The sequence below is a fragment of the Schistocerca nitens genome, chromosome 5, assembly GCF_023898315.1.
Source record: "Schistocerca nitens isolate TAMUIC-IGC-003100 chromosome 5, iqSchNite1.1, whole genome shotgun sequence".
NCBI classification, from domain to species: domain Eukaryota; kingdom Metazoa; phylum Arthropoda; class Insecta; order Orthoptera; family Acrididae; genus Schistocerca; species Schistocerca nitens.
The window spans coordinates 860,482,552-860,509,663 of NC_064618.1; the positions used below are offsets into that span (position 1 = coordinate 860,482,552).

The 27,112-nt window shown below is 47.4% G+C and overlaps 1 protein-coding gene and 1 non-coding gene across 2 annotated transcripts in view; one reads left to right on the forward strand and one right to left on the reverse strand.

The window, feature by feature from the left end:
* LOC126259304 (fibroblast growth factor receptor 3-like) overlaps positions 1 to 27,112 on the forward strand; it is a 418,035-nt gene that overhangs the window by 283,161 nt on the left and 107,762 nt on the right. The gene's annotated exons all lie outside the window — the stretch shown is intronic.
* Positions 18,553 to 18,627, reverse strand: Trnas-cga (transfer RNA serine (anticodon CGA)). The gene has a single exon. It is a non-coding gene; the product is annotated as a tRNA-Ser (tRNA).

Below are 27,112 nucleotides of genomic sequence, written 5' to 3' on the forward strand. Positions count from 1 at the left end.
GGTGCTTGAAACTTTCTAAGTAGGCTATCCCGGGAGAATCTACGTCTATCTTCATGTTTCTACCAGTTCAGCTCCTTCAGTGTCTCCTTAACACTTTCCCATTGCTCAAACAAACTTGTGGTCATTTGCTATGCCCTTATCTGTATATGTTGAGTACCCTCTTTTAGTCCTGTTCGGTACGGGTCTTACACATCTGAGCAGTTTCCCGGGGTGGGCGCCACGAGCACTTACAAGCAGTCACCACCGAGCGAGATGGTGCAGTGGTTAGCACACTGGACTCGCATTCGGAAGGTCGACGGTTCAGACCCGCGTCCGGCCATACTGATTTAGCTTTTCCGTGATTTACCTAACTCGCTTCAGGCAAATGCCGGGATGGTTCCTTTAAAAGGGCACGGCCGACTTCCTTCCCCATCCTGCGCTATACCGATGGGACCGACGACCTCGCTGTTTGGTCCTCTCGCGCAAATCGTACAACCAACCTAAGGAATCACCGTTCCTGACTGCATTTCCCTATAGTTACACCAATGAACCCAAGTGTTCCACCTCCAGTATACCTATTCAGCGCTAGTTTCACTTCACATTCCATAATCGCATACCTAGATACTTGAATGAGTTGACCGACTACAGTTGTGACTCGTTTATACGTTACTCATAGGATACTACGCTCTTTCATTTTTACGAAGTCCACAGTTATACATTTCTGAACATTTAAAGCAAGTTCCCAGTCTGTGCACCACTTTGAATTCTTACCAGGATCCGACTGAATATTTGTGAAGTATTTTCAGACAATACTTCCTTACAGATAACCAAATCAAATGCGAAAATTCTGAGGTTGTTATTAACGTTGTCTGTGAAATCGTTAATGTACAGCACGAACAGCCAGGGCCCTAAAACTCTTCTCTGGGGCACACCCGATGTTACTTCTACATCTGTCCATGACTCTACATCCGAGATAATATGCTCCGTTCTCCCTGACAAAAAATCGTCTGTGCAGTCTGCTGTCTCTCTTTATTAAATACACTACTGGCCATTTAAATTGCTAAACCACGAAGATGTACTACAGACGCGAAATTTAACCGACAAAAAGAAGATGCTGTGATATGCAAATGATTAGCTTTTCAGAGCATTCACACAAGGTTGGCGCCGGTGGCGACACCTACAACGTGCTGACATGAGGAAAGTTTCCAACCGATTTCTCATACAAAAACAGCACTTGACCGGCGTTGCCTGGTGAAACGTTGTTGTGAAGCCTCGTGCAAGGAGGAGAAATGCGTACCATCACGTTTCCGACTTTGATAAAGGTCGGATTGTAGCCTATCGCGATTGAGGTTTATCGTATCGCGACATTGCTGTTCGCGTTGTTCGAGATCCAATGACTGTTAGCACAATATGGAATCGGTGGGTTCAGGAGGGTAATACGGAACGCCATGCTGGATCCCAACGGCCTGGTATCACTAGCAGTCGAGATGACAGGCATCTTATCCGCATGGCTGTAAAGGATCGTGCAGCCACGTCTCGATGCCTGAGTCAACAGATGGGGACGTTTGCAAGACAACGACCATCTCCACGAACAGTTCGACGACGTTTCCAACAGCATGCACTATCAGCTCGGAGACCATGGCTGCGGTTACCCTTGACGCTGCATCACAGACAGGAGCGCCTGCGATGGTGTACTCAGCGACGAACCTGGCTGCACGAATGGCAAAACGTCATTTTTGCGGATGAATCCAGGTTCTGTTTACAGCATCATGATGGTCGCGTCCGTGTTTGGTGACATCGTGGTGAACGCACATAGGAAGCGTGTATTCGTCTTCGCCATACTGGCGTATCACCCGGCGTGATGGTATTGTGTGCCATTGGTTACACGTCTCGGTCACCTCTTGTTTCGCACTGACGGCACTTTGAACAGTGGACGTTACATTTCAGATGTAATACGACGCGTGACTCTACCCTTCATTCGATCCCTGCGAAACCCTACATTTCAGCAGGATAATGCACGACCGCATGTTGCAGGTCCTGTACGGGCCTTTCGGGATACAGAAAATGTTCGGCTGCTGCCCTGGCCAGCACATTCTCCAGGTCTCTCACCAATTGAAAACGTGTGGTCAATGGTGGCCGAGCAACTGGCTCGTCACAATACGCCAGTCAGTACTGTTGATGAACTGTGGTCTCGTGTTGAAGCTGCATGGGCAGCTGTACCTGTGCACGCCATCCAAGCTCTGACTGAATGCCCAGGCGTATCAAGGCCGTTATTACGGCCAGAGGTGGTCGTTCTGGGTACTGATTTCTCAGGATCTATGCACCCAAATTGCGACAAAATGTAATCACATGTCAGTCCTAGTATAATACATTTGTCCAATGAATACCCGTTTGTCATCTGCATTTCTTCTCGGTGTAGCAATTTTAATGGCCAGTAGTGTATGATGCTGACCAGTAACGCAAGCGCCGCTTCCCCCGCCCCGCGCCGTGCCTCGACTACTTTGCCTCGGGATGAGGACGCCCGACTGCGGCTGCGGCTGCGCCCGTGTCCCGGCGGCCCTTTTTGTCGCGGCTGGCTGGGAATATTGGTGGCCTGTGGCTTGTGGGCTGTGTACACAGCGGCGCCGTCAGTCAGCCGCTGCCTCAGTCAGTCAGTCAGTGTGGCGGCCTGAAGTAAACACTGCGCCGCGCCGCGCCGCCGGGGGTTGTTGAACCCGGAGCGCGGACGCGGCCTGCCTCAAGCGGCGCTCAGGGCGCCCTGGCGGCCTCGTGCCACTGCACCAGCACTGCTGGTGTTTACCAAGTAACGGGTATCCCATGTATCGACATTTGAAATGTGTCGCTACTGCTACGATATATCGAAGACATGTCGAATTATCGATGTGACGACGGAAAATATATCGACGTATTGGCAAAAAAATATATCGGCTGCACATAATAAATATACTGCCAGTTTCAGAGTTGTGTATTTAGGTATTCATTTACTATCACACTACTGGCCATTAAAATTGCTACACCAAGAAGAAATGCAGATGATAAACAGGTATTCATTGGAAAAATATATTATACTAGATCTGACATGTGATTACATTTTCACGCAATTTGGTTGCATAGATCCTGAGAAATCAGTATCCAGAACAACCACCTCTGGCCGTAATAGCGGCCTTCATCCTCCTGGGCATCGAGTCAAAGCGTGTACAGGTACAGCTGCCCGTGCACGTTCAACACGATACCACAGTTCATCAAGAATATTGTGGCTGGCGTATTGTGACGAGCCAGTTGCTCGGCCACCATTGAGCGGACGTTTTCAGTTGGTGAGAGATCTGGAGAATGTGCTGGCCAGGGCAGCAGTCAAACATTTTCTTTATCCAGAAAGGCCCGTACAGGACCTGCAACATGCGGTCGTTCATTGTACTGCTGAAATGTAGGCTTTCGCAGGGATCGAATCAAGGGTAGAGCAACGGGTCGTAACACATCTGAAATGTAACGTCCACTGTTCAGAGTGCCGTCAATGCGAACGTGAGATGACCGAGACGTGTAACCAGTGGCACCCCATACCGTCACGCCGGGTGATACGCAAGCATGGCGATGACGAATACACACTTCCAATGTGCGTTCACCGCGATATCGCCAAACACGCGTGCGACCATCATGATGCTGTAAACAGAACCTGTATTCATCCCAAAAAATGACGTTTTGCCATTCGTGCAGCCAGGTTCGTCGTCGTGTACACCATCGCAGGCGCTCCTGTCTGTGATGCAGCATCAAGGGTAACTGCAGCCACGGTCTCCGAGCTGATAGTCCATGCTGCTGCAAACGTCGTCGAACTGTTCGTGCAGATGGTTGTTGTCTTGCAAACGTCCCCATCTGTTGACTCAGGCATCGAGTCGTGGCTGCACGATCCGTTACAGCCATGCGGATAAGATGCCTGTAATCTCGACTGCTAGTGGTACGATGCCGTTGGGATCTAGCACGGCGTTCCGTATTACTCTCCCGAACCCACCGATTCCATATTCTGCTAACAGTCATTGGATCTCGTCCAACGCCATCAGCAATGTCGCGATACGATACACGGCAATCGCGATAGGCTACAATCCGACCTTTATCAAAGTCGGAAACGTGATGGTATGCATTTCTCCTCCTTACACGAGGCATCACAACGTTTCACCAGGCAGCGCCGGTCAAGTGCTGTTTTTGTATGAGAAATCGGTTTGAAACTTTCGTCATGTCAGAACTTTGTAGGTTTCGCCACCGGCGCCAACCTTGTTTGAATGCTCTGAAAAGCTAATCATTTGCATATCACCGCATCTTCTTCCTGTCGGTTAAATTTCGCGTCTGTAGCACGTCATCTTCAAGGTGTAGCAATTTTAATGGCCAGTAGTGTAGATACTCTGTACATCAACCAGCTAGCTGCCTGCTTACCCCGTTAGAGCAAGAATTGAAAGGAAAACGGTACACGTTCACGGTTAGCAAAGATCAATCCTGTCATTTAGATTTTTGTTCATGAGTTTTAGCAACCGTTTCTGAAGAAAGGCGATGTGAAGAAACAGCACACTAGTTGGGTTAAAAATTGTTCTTTAACGCTACTGCAGTGCTATTTCTTTACATCGGGTATCTTGTTGTTCCATTCACACCGTAACCCTCCCCCCTCCCCAACCCCCACCCGCCAGTGCAGTTGGACTTCTCTTTGTGCCATCTATACTTGCTTCACACAGTCAAAGAGAAACAATGGACGTGATGGAAGCTCAAAAAGTAGTAAGACTCCTTCACACAGTGAAAGTAAAATTATGTTCTACTACAATTTCGAAAGAGGAACTTAAGAAATTGATCGAAAACTGCGAAAAAATATAATATAAAATAAAAATATCCGCACTCGATATTGCTATTTCGATATCGATATATCGGTGAAAAGTATATCCTGGATAACTATATAATATATTGGAAAATATCAATTTATTGATATTTTATCAACAGCCGTAGACTGCACTCAGAGCAGGCTGCGCCACAAAGACTACTTTGTCAAAAGCGCTCTCTGTCAGTAGTGGTGGCTGTTGTGGTCTTCAGTCCGAAGACTCGTTCGATGCAGCTCTCCGTACTACTCAATCCATTGCAATCTTCTTCATCTCGGAATAACTACTGCAAGCTAAATCCTTCTGAATCTGAGTAGTGTATTCACCTCTTGGTCGCCCTCTACGGTTTTTTCCCCCACGCTTCCCTCCAATATCAAGTCGACAGTTCTTTGACGCCTTAGTGTCTGTCCTAAAAATTTGACCCCCTCTTTCAGTCGACTTGTGCCGTAATCTCCTGTTTTCCCCAGTCGGTTGAGTACCTCCTCATTTTTTATTCAATCTGCCCATCTAATCCGCAACACTCTTCTTTGCACTAAATTCCCAAAACATCTATACTCTTTTTGTCTGAACTGTTTGTCCTCCACGTTTTACTTTCGTAGAAGGCTGCGCTCCAGACAAATGTCTCCGAAAATATTTACGAACACTTAAATTTGTATGGGCTGTTAGCAAACTTCCTTTTTCAGAAATTATTTTCCTGCCGTTGCCTGTCTGCATTTTATATCATCTCTTCTTCGACCATTACCAGATATTTTACTGCCCAAATAGCAAAATTCATCTACTACCTTTAGTGTATCGTTTTTGCTCGGCATCACCTGACTTAATTCAGCTGCATCCATTAACCTTGTTTTACGTTTGTTGATCTTTATCTTATACGCTCCTTTCAAAACGCTGTCCATTTCTTCATCTGGTCATCCAAGTCCTTTATCTTCTCTCACAGAATGACAAAGTCACTGGAAAACCTCGAAGTTTTATTTCATGTCCCTGAACTTTAATCCTAAATTTCTTCTTGCTTTCCCTTACTGCCTACTCAATTGCTCAACGTACAGATTGAATAAGATCGGGAGTCGTCTACAACACTGACTCATTCCCTACTGAACCACTGCTTCCCTCTCATGTCCCCGACTCCTTTAACTGCTGTCCGGTTTCCCTACTAACTGTAAATAGCCTTTCGCACCATGCATAATTTCAAAGAGTGAATTCCAATTATCATTGTCAAGAGCATTTCTCTAAATCTACAAATCCTACAAATTCCTTTAACCCATCTTCTAAGGATTAATATTGACCACATGATCCTATACTTCATCGGAATCAAATGTTACCTTCCCCGCGGTCGGCTTCTGCCAATATTTCCATTTTTCTGCAAATAATTCGGGTCTGAATTTCATATCAATGAAGTATTGAACTCATGATTCGGTAATATTCTCTCTTGTAAGCACCTATAATTGTTTTGTGTGGAGATGGAAGTCTCTCCAAGAGGCAAGTCGCTATGTATTTCAGAGACGTAATTCGTCTCTATAAGACAGCTAGTCTTATCGAGAGCAAGTCGTGAAACCACTCTTCAAGCTACGCCATGCAACGCTGAAGGTGCATGAACCGAATCGCTTCGTATCAGACGCATAAAAATTAATAACTATAAAGAACAGATAAACATTCTACTCATGCCTCCAGTTGATGATTTTCTCAACAAGTTATATCTTTGTCAAAGATATTTCTCTGAAGTTGCTTTTTAGAATAATGGAACTCTATTGAAAAGTCATGGGAACGTAGTCTATATTTTCGTTACCAGGTATGTGAAGTAGGAGTTTAAAACAACTTTTCTTAGATTGTGGTTGAGTATGTCTGTGGGCGAGCCTAATATTACGAATCCACAGTTTTACAACAGTTTTGTACCTTCTCCGTGGTTCTGATTCTATTTCCAGAGGGTGAATTCTCAGGTCGGAACAGTACAAAACCGTATCATCTTCTGCGGAATCATGCATTCTTCACCACAGCGATCAGCCTTTGGACTTCCGAGTTATTTATTCACCTGTATACTACCACTCAAGAATAAAGCACTGAGATGAAACTTCACTGCCAAGAAAAACTTAAGAGTATTGGTTCAGCAATAGTCATCGGATATCGATAGCCGGCCGGAGTGGCTGTGCGGTTCTGGGCGCTACAGTCTGGAGCCGAGCGACCGCTACGGTCGCAGGTTCGAATCCTGCCTCGGGCATGGATGTGTGTGATGTCCTTACGTTAGTTAGGTTTAATTACTTCTAAGTTCTAGGCGACTGATGACCTCAGAAGTTAAGTCGCATAGTGCTCAGAGCCATTTGAACCATTTGATATCGATATCCTCGATTTTTTCGCTCGGAGGCGTGCAGAAGAAATCAAACACATTGGACTAAGTTGCGCTCCATCATTCAACTTCTGTCCCAATGTGCGCTTCAGCCTTCCGCTTCTGTCCCAGTGGATTTACAAATGAATGACGGAAACAAGATCCTCTATTTATGTCAAATGAATTCGTAATTTCGTTGCCATAGCGAGTATTATCTCAATCGAGTAAAGGTGGTCCTCAGTCGTAGTTAGTATGTATAAGGTTATTTGTATCTTACAAATATAAACGTGGCTGTGAGAAAGCCACCGTACAAGAATATGATAGATATAAAACAGCCAACCGGTTGCAACAAAATTTTACTTCCACTAGGTTTCGACACCGACTGTGGATACCTTCATCAGAAAATCCACTATTAGCTAAAAAGGTTTTAAATAAACATTAACTTGGAAAAAAATGAGGAGACAGTTTTTATTCCGAACAGATTTATAAGAAGACTGTACTCATCTGTAGTAACTGACGAATAAATTTAAGAGCAATTATGCTCTTGTCACATAAAATTCTTCATTAAGAAGTTAATATTAAAAACACATACAATCAAAGACACTGAAACTAAGACAAAGCTGGTAACTGGTAGTAAAATTATAGCTAAGTGGCGTAGCACAGTAGACGCCGCTAAAGGCTGGAAGAGGTGACAGTCACTGAACTGTGCGTATCTCCTGTGAGAATTGTATTAGAGTTTCAGTCCACACAAAAGACGCAAAACATACACTCCTGGAAATGGAAAAAAGAACACATTGACACCGGTGTGTCAGACCCACCATACTTGCTCCGGACACTGCGAGAGGGCTGTACAAGCAATGATCACACGCACGGCACAGCGGACACACCAGGAACCGCGGTGTTGGCCGTCGAATGGCGCTAGCTGCGCAGCATTTGTGCACCGCCGCCGTCAGTGTCAGCCAGTTTGCCGTGGCATACGGAGCTCCATCGCAGTCTTTAACACTGGTAGCATGCCGCGACAGCGTGGACGTGAACCGTATGTGCAGTTGACGGACTTTGAGCGAGGGCGTATAGTGGGCATGCGGGAGGCCGGGTGGACGTACCGCCGAATTGCTCAACACGTGGGGCGTGAGGTCTCCACAGTACATCGATGTTGTCGCCAGTGGTCGGCGGAAGGTGCACGTGCCCGTCGACCTGGGACCGGACCGCAGCGACGCACGGATGCACGCCAAGACCGTAGGATCCTACGCAGTGCCGTAGGGGACCGCACCGCCACTTCCCAGCAAATTAGGGACACTGTTGCTCCTGGGGTATCGGCGAGGACCATTCGCAACCGTCTCCATGAAGCTGGGCTACGGTCCCGCACACCGTTAGGCCGTCTTCCGCTCACGCCCCAACATCGTGCAGCCCGCCTCCAGTGGTGTCGCGACAGGCGTGAGTGGAGGGACGAATGGAGACGTGTCGTCTTCAGCGATGAGAGTCGCTTCTGCCTTGGTGCCAATGATGGTCGTATGCGTGTTTGGCGCCGTGCAGGTGAGCGCCACAACCAGGACTGCATACGACCGAGGCACACAGGGCCAACACCCGGCATCATGGTGTGGGGAGCGATCTCCTACACTGGCCGTACACCACTGGTGATCGTCGAGGGGACACTGAATAGTGCACGGTACATCCAAACCGTCATCGAACCCATCGTTCTACCATTCCTAGACCGGCAAGGGAACTTGCTGTTCCAACAGGACAATGCACGTCCGCATGTATCCCGTGCCACCCAACGTGCTCTAGAAGGTGTAAGTCAACTACCCTGGCCAACAAGATCTCCGGATCTGTCCCCCATTGAGCATGTTTGGGACTGGATGAAGCGTCGTCTCACGCGGTCTGCACGTCCAGCACGAACGCTGGTCCAACTGAGGCGCCAGGTGGAAATGGCATGGCAAGCCGTTCCACAGGACTACATCCAGCATCTCTACGATCGTCTCCATGGGAGAATAGCAGCCTGCATTGCTGCGAAAGGTGGATATACACTGTACTAGTGCCGACATTGTGCATGCTCTGTTGCCTGTGTCTATGTGCCTGTGGTTCTGTCAGTGTGATCATGTGATGTATCTGACCCCAGGAATGTGTCAATAAAGTTTCCCCTTCCTGGGACAATGAATTCACGGTGTTCTTATTTCAATTTCCAGGAGTGTATTATTACCACATACAAAGTTGCAGTGGCCCGGGAGGATCCTATGTCAATAGGAGAAGTTTCCAGTTATTGTTTTTTTTTCCTTTAAAATATCGATGCATTGGAGGTATTAGTAAGTATAGCAACCACCCTGGATTTTCTACGAATATAAAAAGTAGAAAATCGTTAAGAATCATACGTTTTCTCAGTGAATTTTCGATGATAAATTTAGATAGCGTCAAAAATTTTGCACTGCAAGGGACTAATAAATTATGATTCGTAAAGTAATATCTACGTATAATTTAACACAATGTGCTCTGAAACAAATCCCCTGTAACATCTGTATATACGCCGTAAAACGCGCTGCTAAAGTCAACAGCCTGTGCCAAGTCCTGGCGTCTCCGTCTGCTTTCTCCGCTAGGCACTTTGTGGCGCAATCAGCTCTCTGACCCCCAACCTGCTGCCACAAAACGTGGAGGTCGCTGGAGGTCACGACATACATGTCACGTAGCATCGATTCCCTTTGAAGGGGAGAAACTTTCGCTGAACATCAACCCAATTATCAGCCGTATACGGCCACCGTAATCTATTCGTTCATTGCGTATTATAAATCACACGTGGAGAAGTTGCTGTGTAAAGGCGAGACTAAAGAGCACTCAAAAACAGATACTAAACTGAGGTGATGATTTAAAACCAAGTGGGGAACTTTATTACCTTTGAGATTGGACGTGGTGGGTTGATGTTAGTCAAGAACGCCTTCTAGGTGACAAAGACGCCGTTATCAGCACCTAGCTGAGTTTGAACGAGGTCGTGAAATAAGACTGCGAGAAGTGGATGTTCCTTCTACGATACTGCAGAAAGACTTGACAGGAATGTGGCCACTGTACATTTTTGAACGCTGGCTGCGGTGGCAAGAAAAAAATGGTTCAAATGGCTCTGAGCACTATGGGACTCAACTGCTGTGGTCATTAGTCCCCTAGAACTTAGAACTAGTTAAACCTAACTAACCTAAGGACATCACACACAGCCATGCCCGAGGCAGGATTCGAACCTGCGACCGTAGCGGTCACGCGGTTCCAGACTGCAGCGCCTAGAACCGCACGGCCACTTCGCCGGCGGTGGCAAGAAGACCGGGCTCCGGACGCACTCGTGACACTACCGATAGGGAAGGCAATCGTGTTCGGCATCGCACTGCATCTGCAGTAGCAATTTGAGCAGCAGTTGGCACTACCGTGACACAGCGAACTGTTACAACTAGGTTACTTCAAGGATAACTGCGAGCCAAACGCACAGTAGCGTGCATTCCACCGACCCCAGACCACAGCTATTTGTGACTTCAATGGTGTCAGGCGAGAGCACATTGGAGGGCAGAATGGATGTCTGTGGTATTTTCTGATGAAAGCTCGTTTTGGTGCCAGTGATGGTCATGTGTTGTTTAGAAGGAGGTCAGTCGAGGCCCTGGGACCAACCTGCACCTGGAGTTTTGGTCAGGGGTGCGGTTTCGTATAACAGCACGAGCACTCTCGTGGCTATCCCACGTAGTCTGACCCCCAGTTTGTGCGTCTGCCTGGTCATTCGACCTGTTGTGCTGCCATTCACGAACAGCATTTCAGGGGGTGTTTTCCAGCAGGATAACGCTCACCGACATATCCCTGTTGTAATCCAACAATCCCTACACACTGTCGACATGTTGCCTTGGTCTGCTCGATCACCAGACCTGTCCCCAACCAGACACGGAGGGGACATCATCGGACAACAACTTCAGCAGCGTCTACAACCAACATTAACCGCCCGTGTACTGACCGATCAAGTGCAACCGGCATGACACTCCATCCCACAAACTGGCATCCAGCACCTGCACAACACAATTCGTGCAAATTTGCATATTCGCATCCTACATTCTGGCGTCTACACCGGTTAATAACGTACGAGCATTTCAAGTTTGCAATGGCTTATCTCACGCTTAGATAAACTTGTGATTTCGGATTTGTTTCTGTGAAAATGCCTTCACAGCAGTGAAGAATATGCAACAACCAAAACACAAAGGCACAACACGAAGTCTCAGACGAGACGCTGTACTGTCGTGTGGTCGCCGCCGCTCAGGGAACAACTGAACGCAGCGTCACTCTGCTGCTCTCGCACTGAACTGAGTGAACCTACAGACGAGGTGCATATCGGCCGACTATTCAACAGTAAACCTGTCCACACACCTTTGTACCACTCTTATCGTAATGTAACACAGATACTACCACAACGCCGCGCCAACACGAGGTTGGCAGCCCGTCGTCTGCCGAGCACAGAGAACTCTAGCGGGCTGTACAGCTCGACGGAACTGGAGTCTGCCTCGTTCACTTCTTAGCTACATTTCAACCTAGGCAGACGCACTTTCATAATCGGCCCTCAGCCAGTTCTGTAATGTTTGCATTGATTCTCTGAGGAGCACCCATCAGGCTTAGTCCCTGAGAATATATTGTCTTAGTTCGTGGTATTCCATGTTACGAGATTGTCAGTTCATAGCCGCAGCTGCAGTGCTACAAACTACTGAAGATAAGTAATTTAATGTTACTATGTGTTTCTCGAATAATAATCCTTCTCTCTAACACTGTGGCGTACTGCACATTATTGCAACCTGGACTCCTTCAACTCCTATCAACTCGGTTCAAAAATGGTTCAAATGGCTCTGAGCACTATGGGACTTAACATCTATGGTCATCAGTCCCCTAGAACTTAGAACTACTTAAACCGAACTAACCTAAGGACATCACACAACACCCAGTCATCACGAGGCAGAGAAAATCCCTGACCCCGCCGGGAATCGAACCCGGGCGTGGGAAGCGAGAACGCTACCGCACGACCACGAGCTGCGGACCCTATCAACTCGGCCTCCTACTTGTTTGCATTCAGTAACGAGCTGAAAACATCCATGCGTTTTGTGCCTCTAAACAGTGAGACACAAAAGTAACCTGTTGTGGGGAAATCTGTTTTGTCGGTGCCAAGAGCAGGCGAACACGAAACGGTGGGGGTCTATTATCTTCGGCAGTTCAAAGGGCAGCTAGGGACAGGAAAGGACATCAGGCGCATTCAGTCTGTATGCGTGGGGGCCTCATTAAACATGTTGAACAGGCTAATCCGGCAGCCATAGAGGAAACTGGGTGCAACCAGCAGCAGACTGTGGCGCACTTTGGAACAAATGATGGCTTCCGGCCGGAATCCGTGGCCACAGTAGGCTCGTTCCAGCGACTGCCAGAGAAGGTGGGGAAGACCAACCTTGCGCAGGGAGTTTCAACGAAGCTCTCAATTCCCACTGTTGTCCCCTGCACTGATCGTCGCCAGTTGATTCTGAGTCGAGTGGAAGGACTGAACCAGGGACTTCGAAGGTTCTGTGACAAGCTAGGCTGCGACTTCCTGGAGTTGAACGATAGGATTGAGAACTGTAGGGCCGGCCGGAGTGGCCGTGCGGTCCTAGGCGCTACAGCGACCGCTACGGTCGCAGGTTCGAATCCTGCCTCGGGCATGGATGTCTGTGTTGTCCTTAGATTAGTTCTAGGCGACTGATGACCTCAGAGCCATTTGAACCATTTGAGCCAGAACTGTAGGGTCCAACTAAATGGGTCACGTGTGCACTACACATCACAGGCTGACAGTGTGTGGGGTGCACAGAAGGGCTTTTTAGATTAGGTAACTGTCCATCCAGTCCAGATGACGACAGCTGTAGGAATCCCAAAAGAAATCTGGCGCAGGGCGCGCAGTGCACTGGGGTGGGTATGGCTCGACATCCACGTCGCTGCCTTGCAAATCGTCACTGACTCTCTTCTTGCACGTCTCGCAACGGTCCACGCTACAAAAGGTGTATATCCAGAGTTTTGACACGTGGTGACATTAATATGACTCGACAGTGCGTATTACACAGGATTATGGACCGCGAGTCGTCGATCAGTGAGTCCTTCGCGCAACCGGCGGTTCCCGCGGTCTTCCCGCCAGTGCTGCTAATCGCAGGTGTCGCCGACACAGAGGTGGCGGTGGCCACCGGCGGTAGACAAAGGAACACGGGGCGCGGGCGGACACGCCCTGTCGGCGGCAGCGGCAGCTGTGCGATGAGCCAAGGACGGCCGCGGCGTTCCTGCAGCAGGGCAACAGACGCCTGTCCCGCCTGTCCCGGCTGTCCACCTCAGGCGGACACGCCCACGCCGCCGCAGCGCTCGCATTCCGCCGCACCGAATGCCCGGCCGGCCTTTTCAGACGTCAGGAGGCAACACTTTAGTGCTGCGTCCACTCTGCTCCGAGTGAGCGTCCTCCTCCTGCTCTCCGCAGCTCGGGCATCTGCTACCGTCGTGAAATCTAAAAAAAAAAAAAAAGACACGAAGGAAAGGAAAGAAACAGCGTGAGAGCAAAGTCGCGTAAGGCGGGGCACTGTTGTAAGCGGACCGCGTCTATCGAAGGGCCATCGTTGTGACGCTGGCGGTGTGGGGTTTACGGTCTGAGCGCGCGTGCGGTGGGCGTGAGACGAGTCAGCCAGTGACGAGCGCTCGAGTGGAGCTGAGCAGAGTATGGAGTGGAGCACTTACATTCAGTAGTAGTAAAGGTTACAAGTGAAGTAATTTCTACGGTAGGTAAGAAGTGCAAACGAGATACGGGAAAGGATACTGATTAAAAAATTCAGGGAGAAGTATAGTAAGAGGAAGTAATTAAGGAACCTGACTTTGGGTTTAAACGACTCAAGTACCTGCAACATGAAAAACAGTAACTGTCCCATTCAAGTTTTCGTCTAAACGTGAGTAATTTTTATGGGGAGGCATTAACCCAAAGTAAAATGGAAATGCCGTGTGGCTAGGCCCTCCCGTCGGGTAGTCCGTTCGCCTGGTGCAAGTCTTTCGAGTTGACGCCACTTCGGCGACTTGCGTGTGGATGGGGATGAAATGATGATGATAAGGACAACACAACACCCAGTCCCTGAGCGGAGAAAATCTCCGAACCTGCCGGGAATAGAACGCGGGCCATTAGGTGCGACATTCCGTCGCGCTGACCACTCAGCTACCAGACGCAGACACTAACCAAAGTGAAAATAGTATTGTAAAGCAATGAGTGCGAAGTGAAGCTTATTAGGGTTGGAATTATGTCTCCTGAACAGTCACATTAACGACAAGTGTCCTTCTTAATTACTGAAAACAAATGAGGCAGATCGTACTACCTACGAGTATCAAAAGGAAAAATCTCTCAAATTGTATTAAAAGATCGAAATAGCGAACTGGTGTTGGTAATGGTCACGCAGTATCGTCTGTACGTCTTCGATTGTTTACCTGTAAGTCGGTTATTCATCACCAACTAATTTCCGATTACCTCTCATCAAATCGAAATAAAGCAGACTCGGGGTGAAAGACCGCACACTCTGATCTGTCGTACTGAGATGTCTTTTTTCTCATACATGCACATTCTGATTGGATAATCTGTCACTTAACTGTCTGACATGATGTATCGTAGTTGCTCATTGTATTCTTTCCGTACATCTTTTTAGACTCAAGAAAAGTTTTCCGAGGATGTGACCCCGTCCTCATAGTGCAGGCCAGGAGTCAAGGATTTGTGACGGCGCCACAACATTGGTGGTTCCCGCTGCTGTGGCGTCATAGCCTTGATTACGTTATCTCAAACAATATAGCTATCCTCCGAACGTCGAAATCTAGCGTTTTTATCACTATTAGTAATTCCTTTACCCAAACGATCATTTCACTATCTATAGGATCTGTGAGGTTCATGCAAGCAAAAGGTAAGACGTATGTACAGAAATGATTATACCCACGTGTTTAATGACGAGAACACTGGACAAGAGATATGTTCAAAAACAAAGAGGATGTATTATTTTCAAGCAAGCGAGTCAGCATTTAACACAGCACCGAGCGTGGTGTCGCAGTGGTTAGCACACTAGACTCGCATTCGAGAGGACGACGGTTCAAACCCGCGTCCGGTTATCCTGATTTAGGTTTTCCGTGATTTCCCTGAACGCTTCAGGCAAATGCCGGGATGGTTCCTTTGAAAGGTCACGGCCGACTCCATTCCTCATCCTTCCTTAATCAGGTGGGACCGATGACCTCTCTGTTTGGTTCCCTCCCCCAAATCAATCAACCAACCGACCAATTCCACACAGCAACGTAGAGACTAAATGCCTATCAAATACTAATCTGCATCTACATACACAGTCCGCAACCCACAGTATGGTGCATGGCGAAGGGTACCTTGTGCCAGTATTAGTCATTTCCTTTACTGTTCCACTCGCAAATGAAGGAAAGACGGTTGTCTCTACGTATGCGTACAGTGCCTGATTTCTCTTATATTGTCTTCGTGGTCCTTATGCCAAGTGTACGCTGGTGGCAGTAGATTCGTTCTGGAGTCTGCTGAAAATCCCGGTTCTCTAAATTTTCTCAATAACGTTTCGCGAAGAGAACGTCATCTTCCCTCCTGAGATTCCCAGATGAGTTCACGAGGAGTCACCCTAATACTTGCATTTTGATCGAGTCTACCGGTAACAAATCTAGCTTCACGACTCCGAATAGTTTCCACGTCTACCTTCAGTCCGACCTGGTGGGGAACCCAAGCACTGGTGCAGTACTCAAGAATCGGTCGCACCAGTGTTCTTTGTAGTTGAGCTACACTTCCCCAAAATTCTCAGAATAAACCAGAGTCGACCATTCGCCTTACCTGCCACCGCGCTCACGCCCTCGTTCCATTCCACGTCGCATTGCAACGTTACACCTAGATATTTAATCGAGGTGACCGTCTCTTTGTGCACCAGCTGTTATTGATGGGTCATGTTTCACGACAAATTGACACAAGCTTCCCGCCAGATCGCCATGCAATGATATGGCAGTTTACACTCTGAGGTGGCGCTAAGATTATATGTTTATATTCGGCGATGGTAAAATCATAGCTTCATCGAGTCTTTAACAATGCACAGTCGCCCAGTAATTTGCAGTGATACCTTAAAGCACGACGAGGCGTGCAAGATGGAGCCTCGTTGTGGACAGACAGGGCCGCAGCTGCGCCGGACTACAAAGCGTGTATTGTCTGGAGGGAGTCACGAGGGCAGGTCCCGAGGAGATCTCCGTGAGTCGATAGTGACGCGCGGGCGGAGACGCAGACGTAGACGGCGTCATTAGGGGCGGTTAGCGCCGTGTTTGTCAATTAGCGGCCAGTGACGGATGGCCCGGACCCGATCTCCGCCGCTGATGCGAAACCCGCGCCGCCGCCATCACGTCCCTAGCTAGCAGAGCGATTTGTTTACCTGCGGCACGCAGCACGATGTCCCGAGGCGCGCCGATACCTCAGCGTTATCTGCCGGGGCGGCGGACTGCGCCCTGGCTGAAACGAATGCCGCATTCCGGGCCGCCGCTCTTCTGTTTCAGTGATTTGCCGTACCTCAGCTCAAGAGACGCTTACAGAGGGGAGGCCAGTAAAGAGCAGCTCACCGACGTATTTCCGAGTCTCACAAATACTTTACTGAGCATCCGCTAGTTATGACGCTGCTGATCTCGTAAGGACATGTGAAGAGTCAGTAGAAGAAGAAGAAAGAGTTCCAGTTTCGAAAGCCGACGTTGACAGTCGGCTTAGTCAAAACTTCAGTCCAATGTCCTCTTTGGGAGAGAAGAGGTAGTAGTCGGCTGGCAAGCCTGCGTTCTGAAGGGCACAAGTTTCGCAGGGTTTTAGTTCTTAATAGTTATTAGACCGTACGGAATGTGGAGGTTCTCCTCCGAATCGTCGAAGAAAGCAACAAAAACTGAAAAGAAGAAGAGACAGGATGATAGGACATGGATTAAGGTACCAGGGAGTAACGTCCATGGTGCTTCAGGAAACAGTAGCGGATATAAACTTTTCGGGAAATCGTAGATTGGAATACATCCAGCAGATGATTTAGTGCTTGTCTGAGATGAAGAGGTTGGTGCAGGAAACGAATTCGTGGCAGGTGCCATCGAACCAGTCAGGAGACTGATTACTCAAAAAACCGGCCCTCGCACTCCCTATCCTCCCACGCATATTTCGAATAGATCTCTAAATGTTTGTCTATTTAATATTTCAGCTGAAAGGCCCTGCGCTACAATTGTGCGAAAACGGAATTATGCATATTACTGTTCCTAATGGAAGAAAAAAAAAATTGAAGCGCACTGAGTCCATAATTGGACAGCTGCATTCAAACACATCTGGTGATCGCCAGGATGGTTCCTTAAACAATACAACAGTGAACCTCCTTCATCGTTGTCTTGTCCGACCCTAAGTTCTTCGCGAATGACGTCGACATCCAGGAGACATTACACCCTCACACTTCCATCAACGTTCAAAGATATGTTCCATTCAGCAAACATTGCCTATGTCGTTCTCAGTGCCCATTCAATCAACTACTTTACGATGCATTACTATAGAGACAACTGTTCCTCCATAACGCTGTGAGGATGCTTTTCGTGTCTGATAATAAATCGTTCATGCATACTGAGAGCACGAGATGTCATGTTAACGGTTCTTTGCGGCAAGACCTATCTAAGTAATAGAGACTATCAAATACAGATTCATCGAACGAGAAAGAAACTTCGAATGATCGTATGTTGATTATCAATCGTCAGTGTGTTACGATGTCGAATCTCTCCCGGAAATTTAGAGAGTCACAATCTACCTATTGGCCTGCGAGCAGTGTTAGCGAGAGTTATATTTACTTATTTATTTGCTGCCATTTACAAGTGATCTGACACCATATTACTAAGACAGGTCGTACTTTTACAATACGAAATTGTACATGTCAGAATATGATACTTATTTGCTATTTCAGGTTTTTAATAACGATTAACAATATTGCAGCTTTAATAACTTACAAACTTAAAAGAAAGAATGAAACGAAAATCTTAAAATTTGCGATTTATGAGTGGAAGACAGGAATTTATGAAGACAGAGAAGAGGTTATGACATATTATAACTATTACAGCGTAAAGTGAAGCGCCGCAACGCCAGTCGGAAACGTTAGAGCTGTGAAGAAGACGTCAGCCACCTGCACGCCGACCGACCCCTCTCCAGGACGAAAACGCGACGGCGGCGACCTCTGCGTGAAGAGAACGTAAGCGCTGCGACGACTGATCTCTGCCGAGTTCTACAGAAGCGTCAAGACCAGCGATAATGGATAGAAGCATCCAGTGTATTCAGAATGAGATTTTCACTCTGCAGCGGAGTGTGCGCTGATATGAATCTTCCTGGCAGATTAAAACTGTTTGCCGGACCGAGACTCGAACTCGGGACCTTTGCCTTTCGCGGGCAAGTGCTCTACCAACTGAGCTACCCAAGCACGACTCACGACCCCTCCTTTCAGCTTTACTTCTGCTAGTACCTCGTCTCATATCTTCCAAGCTCGCAGGAAAACTTCTGTCACGTATGGAAGGTAGGAGACGAGGTACTGGCAGAAGTAAAGCTGTGAGGACGGGTCGTGAGTCGTGCTTGGGTAGCTCAGTTTGTAGAGCACTTGCCCTGAAAGGCAAACGTCCCGAGTTCGAGTCTCGGTCCGGCGCACAGTTTTAATCTGCCAGGAAGATTCACCCACTGTATTACTTCACTTGCATTGTAATCGGTATGCTGACGACATTGATTATATTGCATGCCACCCTTTGCTTGCGACACATCTATGTATTTCTCAAAGTTAAGTATTGTCATTTATTTTCTGTGATAAAATTCATTGATACGATTTGCTTGAACTGTTGTCTAGCGATCCAAGAAAGCAGGTTTCCTAGGCATCTCATATTTGACGAGTAGGGAGGACACAACAAAAACTTTAACACATATTATGAACTCGGAAAAAAATTTCTAAAATAAACAAGATTCTTGCATTTAAGATTGATAGATAAAAGATAATAAACATTTATGAAATTAATAAAATTTTGGAAAATACAATTATAAACGACAGTCATATTGTTAGGAAGAATGACAACAGAAGATAGGAAAGATGGTAGCGGAAGAATGCCCCTTCACCAAGTGTGTATGACGATGAATGTCTTGGAATTGTACATCACGCCACCGACCTCCAACCAAAGCTCTTCATCTAATCTAACATCTATTCTAGGTTTGAAACTTCCTGGCAGATTAAAACTGTGTGCCGGACCGAGACTCGAACTCGGGTCCTTTGCCTTTCGCGGGCAAGTGCTCTACCAAATGAGCTACCCAAGCACGACTCACGCCCCGTCCCCACAGCTGTATTTCTGCCAGTATCTCGTCTCCTACCTTCCAAACTTTAGAGAAGCTCTCCTGCGAACCTAGCAAAACTAGCACTCCTGAAAGAAAGGATATTGCGTGGACATGGCTTAGCCACAGCCTGGGGGAAGTTTCCAGAATGAGAATTTCACCATGCAGGCAATATTCTAGGTTTCCTAGCAACTAAACCTCAACCTCTAAATTTTTTAATGTTGTTGTGTTGTTTATTTAGGATATTTCAAATGGTTCAAATGGCTCTGAGCACTATGGGACTCAACTTCTGAGGTCATCAGTCCCCTAGAACTTAGAACTACTACCTAACTAACCTAAGGACATCACACACATCCATGCCCAAGGCAGGATTCGAACCTGCGACCGCAGCGGTCGCGCGGTTCCAGACTGTAGCGCCTAGAACCGCTCGGCCACTCCGGCCGGCCTAGGATTTTTCTTCATTTTCATTTACGGTCGTGTCGGGATCAGTGTCATCACCAGATTCCATGTCGGAATCAGTGCTGTTTTCCACCCTGTGGATTCTTTCCTGTCTGTGCACATAGTCCCGTTGTGTGGCTCGGACATACTATCTACACGAGAACACGATAAAGGTCTGTTCCACGTTGAGGCTCGTCTCAGAGGCTGAGGCCAGTGGAGGTGTACACAGCTGGGTGAGATGAGCGAAGCCGCGTGCTGACAGAGGAGGCGCAGAGTCGCGGCCGCGTGATTTGGGCTGCGGGGTGGTCCGCCCCCAGGGAGCAGCGGCCAGCGGCCACCCGGCCCGGCGCGTCGCTCGTGTCTGATGAAGTCATCGCCCGCGCTGGCCGCCGCGCCGCGCCGCGATAACCGCTGAGTGGTGCGGCTGCGGCCTTCCACAAGGATTTATGGCCGGCCGGGTCTGGCGCCGCTGCCCGCCACCCAGCACCCAGCTCCCGGAGGCGCCGTCTTCCTCGCTCCGGAGTCTCGCTTAACACTGCCCGGCCGACCGCTGATACCTGCAGGAGCGTCGAGGGCTCCTGCCGGCCGGGGTGCGGGCTGCTGTCAGGTGCCAGCACGCCGCCACCGGTATACACTGTGGCGAGGTCAGCAGTTACGTTCTTAGAATATACAGGGTGGTCCATTGATCGTGACCGGGCCGAATATCTCACGAAATAAGCGTCAAACGAAAAAACTACAAAGAACGAAACTCGTCTAGCTTCAAGGGGGAAGCCAGATGGCGCTATGGTTGGCCCGCTAGATGGCGCTGCCATGGGTCAAACGGATACCAACTGCGTTTTTTCAAACAGCAACCCCCATTTTTTATTACATATTCGTGTAGTACGTAAAGAAATATGAATGTTTTAGTTGGACCACTTTTTTCGTTTTGTGATAGATGGCGCTGTAATACAAATGTATAAGTACGTGGTATCACGTAACATTCCGCCAGTGCGGACGGTATTTGCTTCGTAATACATTACCCTTGTTAAAACGGACCGTTTACCAATTGCGGAAAACGTCGATATCGTGTTGGTGTATGGCTATTGTGATCAAAATGCCCAACGGGCGTGTGCTATGTATGCTGCTCGGTATCCTGGACGACATCATCCAAGTCTCCGGACCGTTCGCCGCATAGTTACGTTATTTAAGGAAACAGGAAGTGTTCAGCCACATGTGCAACGTCAACCACAACCTGCAACAAATGATGAGGCCCAAGCAGGTGTTTTAGCTGCTTTCGCGGCTAATCCGCACATCAGTAGCAGACAAATTGCGCGAGAATCGGGAATCTCAAAAACGTCGGTGTTGAGAATGCTACATCAACATCGATTGCACCCGTACCATATTTATATGCACCAGGAATTGCACGGCGACGACTTTGAACGTCGTGTACAGTTCTGCCACTAGCCACAAAAGGAATTACGGAACGATGACAGATTTTTTTGCACGCGTTCTGTTTAGCGACGAAGCATCATTCACCAACAGCGGTAACGTAAACCGGCATAATATCCGCTAATGGGCAACGGAAAATCCACGATGGCTGCGACAAGTGGAACATCAGCGACCTTGGCGGGTTAATGTATGGTGCGGCATTATGGGAGGAAGGATAATTGGCCCCCATATTATCGATGGCAATCTAAATGGTGCAATGTATGCTGATTTCCTACGTAATGATCTACCGATGTTACTACAAGATGTTTCACTGCATGACAGAATGGCGATGTACTTCCAACATGATGGATGTCCGGAACATAGCTCGCGTGCGGTTGAAACCGTATTGAATAGCATATTTCTGACGTCCCCGGATTTCTTTCTGTGGGGAAAGTTGAAGGATATTTGCTATCGTGATCCACCGACAACGCCTGACAACATGCGTCAGCGCATTGTCAATGCGTGCGAGAACATTACGGAAGGCGAAGTACTCGCTGTTGAGAGGAACGTCGTTACACGTATTGCCAAATGCACTGAGGTTGACGTACATGATTTTGAGCAGTTTTTGCATTAATGTGGTATTTACAGGTAATCACGTTGTAACAGCATGCGTTCTCAGAAATGATAAGTCCATAAACGTACATGTATCACATTGGAACAACCGAAATAAAATATTCAAACGTACCTACGTTCTGTATTTTAATTTAAAAAACTTACCTGTGACCAACTGTTCGTCTAAAATTGTGAGCCACATGTTTGTGACTATTACAACGCCATCTATCACAAAGCGAAAAAAGTGGTCCAAGTAAAACATTCATATTTCTTTACCTACTACACGAATATGTATAAAAAAATGGGGGTTCCTATTTAAAAAACGAAGTTGATATCCGTTTGACCTATGCCAGCGCCATCTAGCGGCCCAACCATAGAGCCATCTGGTTTCCCCCTTCAAGCTAGATAAGTTTTGTACTTTGTAGTTTTTTCGTTTGATGCTTATTTCGTGAGATATTTGGCCCGGTCACTATCAATGGACCACCCTGTATAGTCCGTAAACAGCGCAGCATGACATCTGCCTTAATGAAGGTAACAAATGATCTGAAGCTCCCCAACAGGAAACTATCGTGTGCTTCTTGGACTTCTGAAAAAAGCCTTGGACACTGCCGACTTCGACATTTTACATGCCAAACTTACCAGCCTAAATTTCCCGCCAACTGTTCAGTGCGATACTTTCGCTCATGTCTTGACGTCTCGTCAGCAATCCGGCACCTCCGGCACCAGAAGGTCACAATGGAGGCACGCAGAATCGGGAGTTCCTCAGGGTTCGGTATTAGGTCCCACAGTCTTTTCATTGTATTTAAATGATGCGTCATCAGTTTCGTCCTACTGCAAATACCACATGTTCGCTGAACGACTAATTGTATCTAAGTGCCAAACCAATAAACCTGAAGACAGCCATCGATAATCTCAGTATCGACCTGTGAGCGCTATGAAAATCGGCGCAGGATATCGGGTTAAAGCTCAACGTATCCAAAAACCAAACGGCACTGGTTGGTCATTGTACGCTCATTAGCCCAAAGTATCTGAAATCCCTACCATATTTAACCCTAAATGGGACAAATATCAACTTCAGTAAAGAGTCTAGGAGTAACAATAGATGCCGGCCGGTGTGGCCGTGCGGTTCTAAGCGCGTCAGTTTGGAACCGCGTGACCGCTACGGTCGCAGGTTCGAATCCTGCCTCGGGCATGGATGTGTGTGATGTCCTTAGGTTAGTTAGGTTTAAGTAGTTCTAAGTTCTAGGGGACTGATGACCTCAGTAGTTAAGTCCCATAGTGCTCAGAGCCATTTGAACCAAGTAACAATAGATGAAAATCTAAATTGGACTGGTCACGTAACTGCAAAGTGCAAGAAGGCTCAAGCATCACGTTCTAAAAAAATATAAAAACCTATTCCTTCTTGAACTGAAAAAGAAACTTGTGCAAACACTTATACTTCCAACCATTCATTACATTGATGTTATCCTGCAAGGTCTTTCTCAGGAAAGCTCATGGCGCCTTATGGTTATAAATACCTGTGTTCGCTATATCTGCTGTGTTCATATTTCACAACCAAATGCACAGCTATCCTGCGTGCGTGCAGACAAGCGCAGAGCTTTCCATACCCTCCCTTTCAAGTGAACAGTCAAACCTAGATAAACTTCACATTTCTATCCATGGCAGGTTACATTAGACGAAAATTTTCTGTGATATTTACTGCGTATAGCCAGACCACGCTTAAAGTAGTGCAATGACAATAATAGTGTCAGGGCAAGCATAACTGGGGCAAGACGGTTTACATATAGCAGCTACCGTGCTACCGCGCGGATTTTATGACCATAGCTCCACAGCGATGCGTTTCCACAAAATTGTAGAGTGTTTAGAGTAGGCAAGAGGAATCAATTTGACAAAAATGTCACAAGTGCACCGTTTCCCCGTTAGCGGTCCGTGACGGTTTTGATGCTAGTGACGTTGAGAGATGGGTGTTAGACTGGCATAATTCAGGAGTGTGTGTCGGTGTCTCATACACTAAACACTTTACCCATCGCCACAAAAAGAAATTCACAGTAAGTCACCAAACAGAACAATATTTATGCGACAGCAGCTAGTGTAGTGGCTCCAAACGTTACTGCCGAGGCGTGCACGTAAGAAGGCGGGAGCGCGATGCGATCTGCGCAGAGAGAGAGAGAGAGAGAGAGAGAGAGAGAGAGAGAGATAGAGAGAGAGAGACAGAGAGAGGCGGAGAATTTTTTATGTCGTCGGTGTGCTTTCTGTCTCTGGCCCATACCACACGGTCCAGCCGTCGCATGTCTCGGTAACCGGCAACTCAGGGGCAAGACATACACCGGGCCACCTGTTCCGCTTCTGACTCTGCTTAGTAGAACTTGCATTCTGGGTAAACGGTCGCTGTCGCGAACATCAGGTGGTGCTCTGCTCCTTGCCACTGCGCATCGCACTAAGATGTGCCTTCTTACGTGCTCACCATTATAGCGCCGAAACGTTCGTGGACCCCTAGCGCTGCACCTGTGAAATTCTTGTCACATCAAAAAGTGTTTGTTTTTATCTCCTTTAAGATTCTAACAAGGGTACCTCCTCATCACACCCCCCTCAGATTTAGTTATAAGTTGCAATAGTCGATAGGCCTTGAAAAACTGAACACAGATCAATCGAGAAAACAGGAAGAAGTTGTGTGTAACTATGAGAAAAATAAGCAAAATATACAAACTGAGTAGTCCATCAGTAACATAGGTAATATCAAGGCTAACGTTATGTCAGGAGCGCCGTGGTCCCGTGGTTAGCGTGAGCAGCTGCGGAACGAGATGTCCTTGGTTCAAGTCGTCCCTCGAGTGAAAAGTTTAATTTTTTTATTTTCAGACAATTATTATCTGTCCGTCTGTCCGTCCGATGCGAGGTAACTGCGCCGTAGTATGGGGTCGCTACACCTAAACAAACATCGAAACAAAACATATGTTTTGACAGAGCAGAGGGAAAATTGTGCGACTGTGAAACTGTTGCATTCATTTGTTGCAGTTTATGTGACACACTCTTATGTTTTCATTACTTTTTTGGGAGCAATTATCACATCCACAAGAAAACCTAAATCGGGCAAGGTAGAAGAATCTATTTACCCATTCGCCAAGTGTGCAAGTTAGATGGGTCGACAACATATTCCTGTCATGTGACGCACATGCTGTCACCAGTGTCGTATGGAATATATCAGACGTGTTTTCCTGTGGAGGAATCGGTTGACCTATGACCTTGCGATCAAATGTTTTCGGTTCCCATTGGAGAGGCACGTCCTTTCGTCTACTAATAGCACGGTTTTGCCGTGCGGTCGCAAAACGCAGACACTAAACGTATTACAGTGAACAGAGACGTCAATGAACGAACGGACGGATCATAACTTTGCGAAAATAAAGAAAGAAAACTTTTTACTTGAGGGTAGACTTGAACCTAGGACTTCTCACTCCGCAGCTGCTCACGCTAACCATGGGACCACGGCGCTTCTGAACTCGTATTGTCCATGATGTTGCCTATCTTGCACATGGACTACTCAATTTGTATATTTTGCTTATTTTTTACGTAGTTCCACACAACTTCTTCCTGTTTTCTCGATTGATCTGTGTTCAGTTTTTCAAGGCCTATCCACTGTGCCAACTTATAACTAAATCTGAGGGGGGTGCGATGGGGAGGTTCCCTTGTAAGGGCGATTCGTCTCCCGTTAGCGGTGTCGTTGTATGCAACCCGCACTACATCTGTATCAGGAACGGTATCCCGACAGGCGACATACGCGGAACTGATGATATACACGGTGACAATTATTGAACTGTATGAAATAAAATCGGCAACTTCTGAACGGTTTGCGCTAGGATGTTCAAACTGCATGGTTGGCCGCGGGGCATGATGGGAATTAGTAATGTGAAGATGGTTCGGTGTAGCAAAGAAACCCACTTTCATTCGGACAGGTTCGTCAACAAGCAAAATTGGCGCATTCGGGGGGCCTAAGAATCCGCATTTCGCGATCGAGAAGTCTCTTCATCATCAACCAGTGACTGTGTGGTGTGCAATGTACAGTCACGGAATAATTGGTGCGATATTCCTTTGTGGCACCGTGACTACCGAATGGTACGTACAGGTTTTGGAAGAAGATTTCATCCCTATTATCCAAAGTGCCCTGATTTCGACAAGATGCGGTTCATGCAAGACGGAGCTCGACCCCATCGAAGCAGGAGAGTGATCTCCTGGAGGAGCACTTTGGAGACAGCATTCTGCCTCTGGGGTACCACTGAGGCCACTGCCACGGGCCTCGATTGGCCGACACATTTTCCGGGCCTGAACACATGCGACTTATTTTTGTGGGGCTTATTAAAGAAAAGATGTACAGCAATAACTCCAAAACCATTCCTGAGCTGAAAACAGCCATTCAGGAGGTCATCGACAGCATCAATGTCCCTACAGTTCAATGGGTCATGCACAATTTCGCTGTTCGTCTGCCGCACATCATCGCCAATGATGGCTGGCTGAATATCTGTAGTGAAGCTTACATGTTTAATGAAGGGTGTGCACGCCGTATTTTGTAACTAATTTATGTTTTTTTTTCATACAGTTCAATAATTGTGACCCAGTAAGTTCCGTCTGAGAACTTTGAGTGACTGGTGGTAGCCGGCCGGAGTGGCCGAGCGGTTCTAGGCGCTACAGTCTGGAACCGCGCGACCGCTACGGTCGCAAGTTCGAATCCTGCCTCGGGCATGGATGTGTGTGACGTCCTTAGGTTAATTAGGTTTAAGTAGTTCTATGTTCTAGGGGACTAATGACTTCAGAAGTTAAGTCCCATAGTGCTCAGAGTCATTTGAACCATTTTGACTGATGGTAAACGAAATCATGCTGTAAAAAATACTACCGATTCTCGGCCATGAGTTAAACGGTACTTTTGGACCAAGATATATCTTACTTCTCCCAAACTTATCCAAGTGTCTCCACTCTTTCTTTATGTTCAAAAATGGTTCAAATAGCTCTGAGCACAATGCTACTTAACTTCTGAGGTCATCAATCGCCTAGAACTTAGAACTAGTTAAACCTAACTAACATAAGGACATCACACACATCCATGCCCGAGGCAGGATTCGAACCTGCGACCGTAGCGGTCGCTCGGCTCCAGAC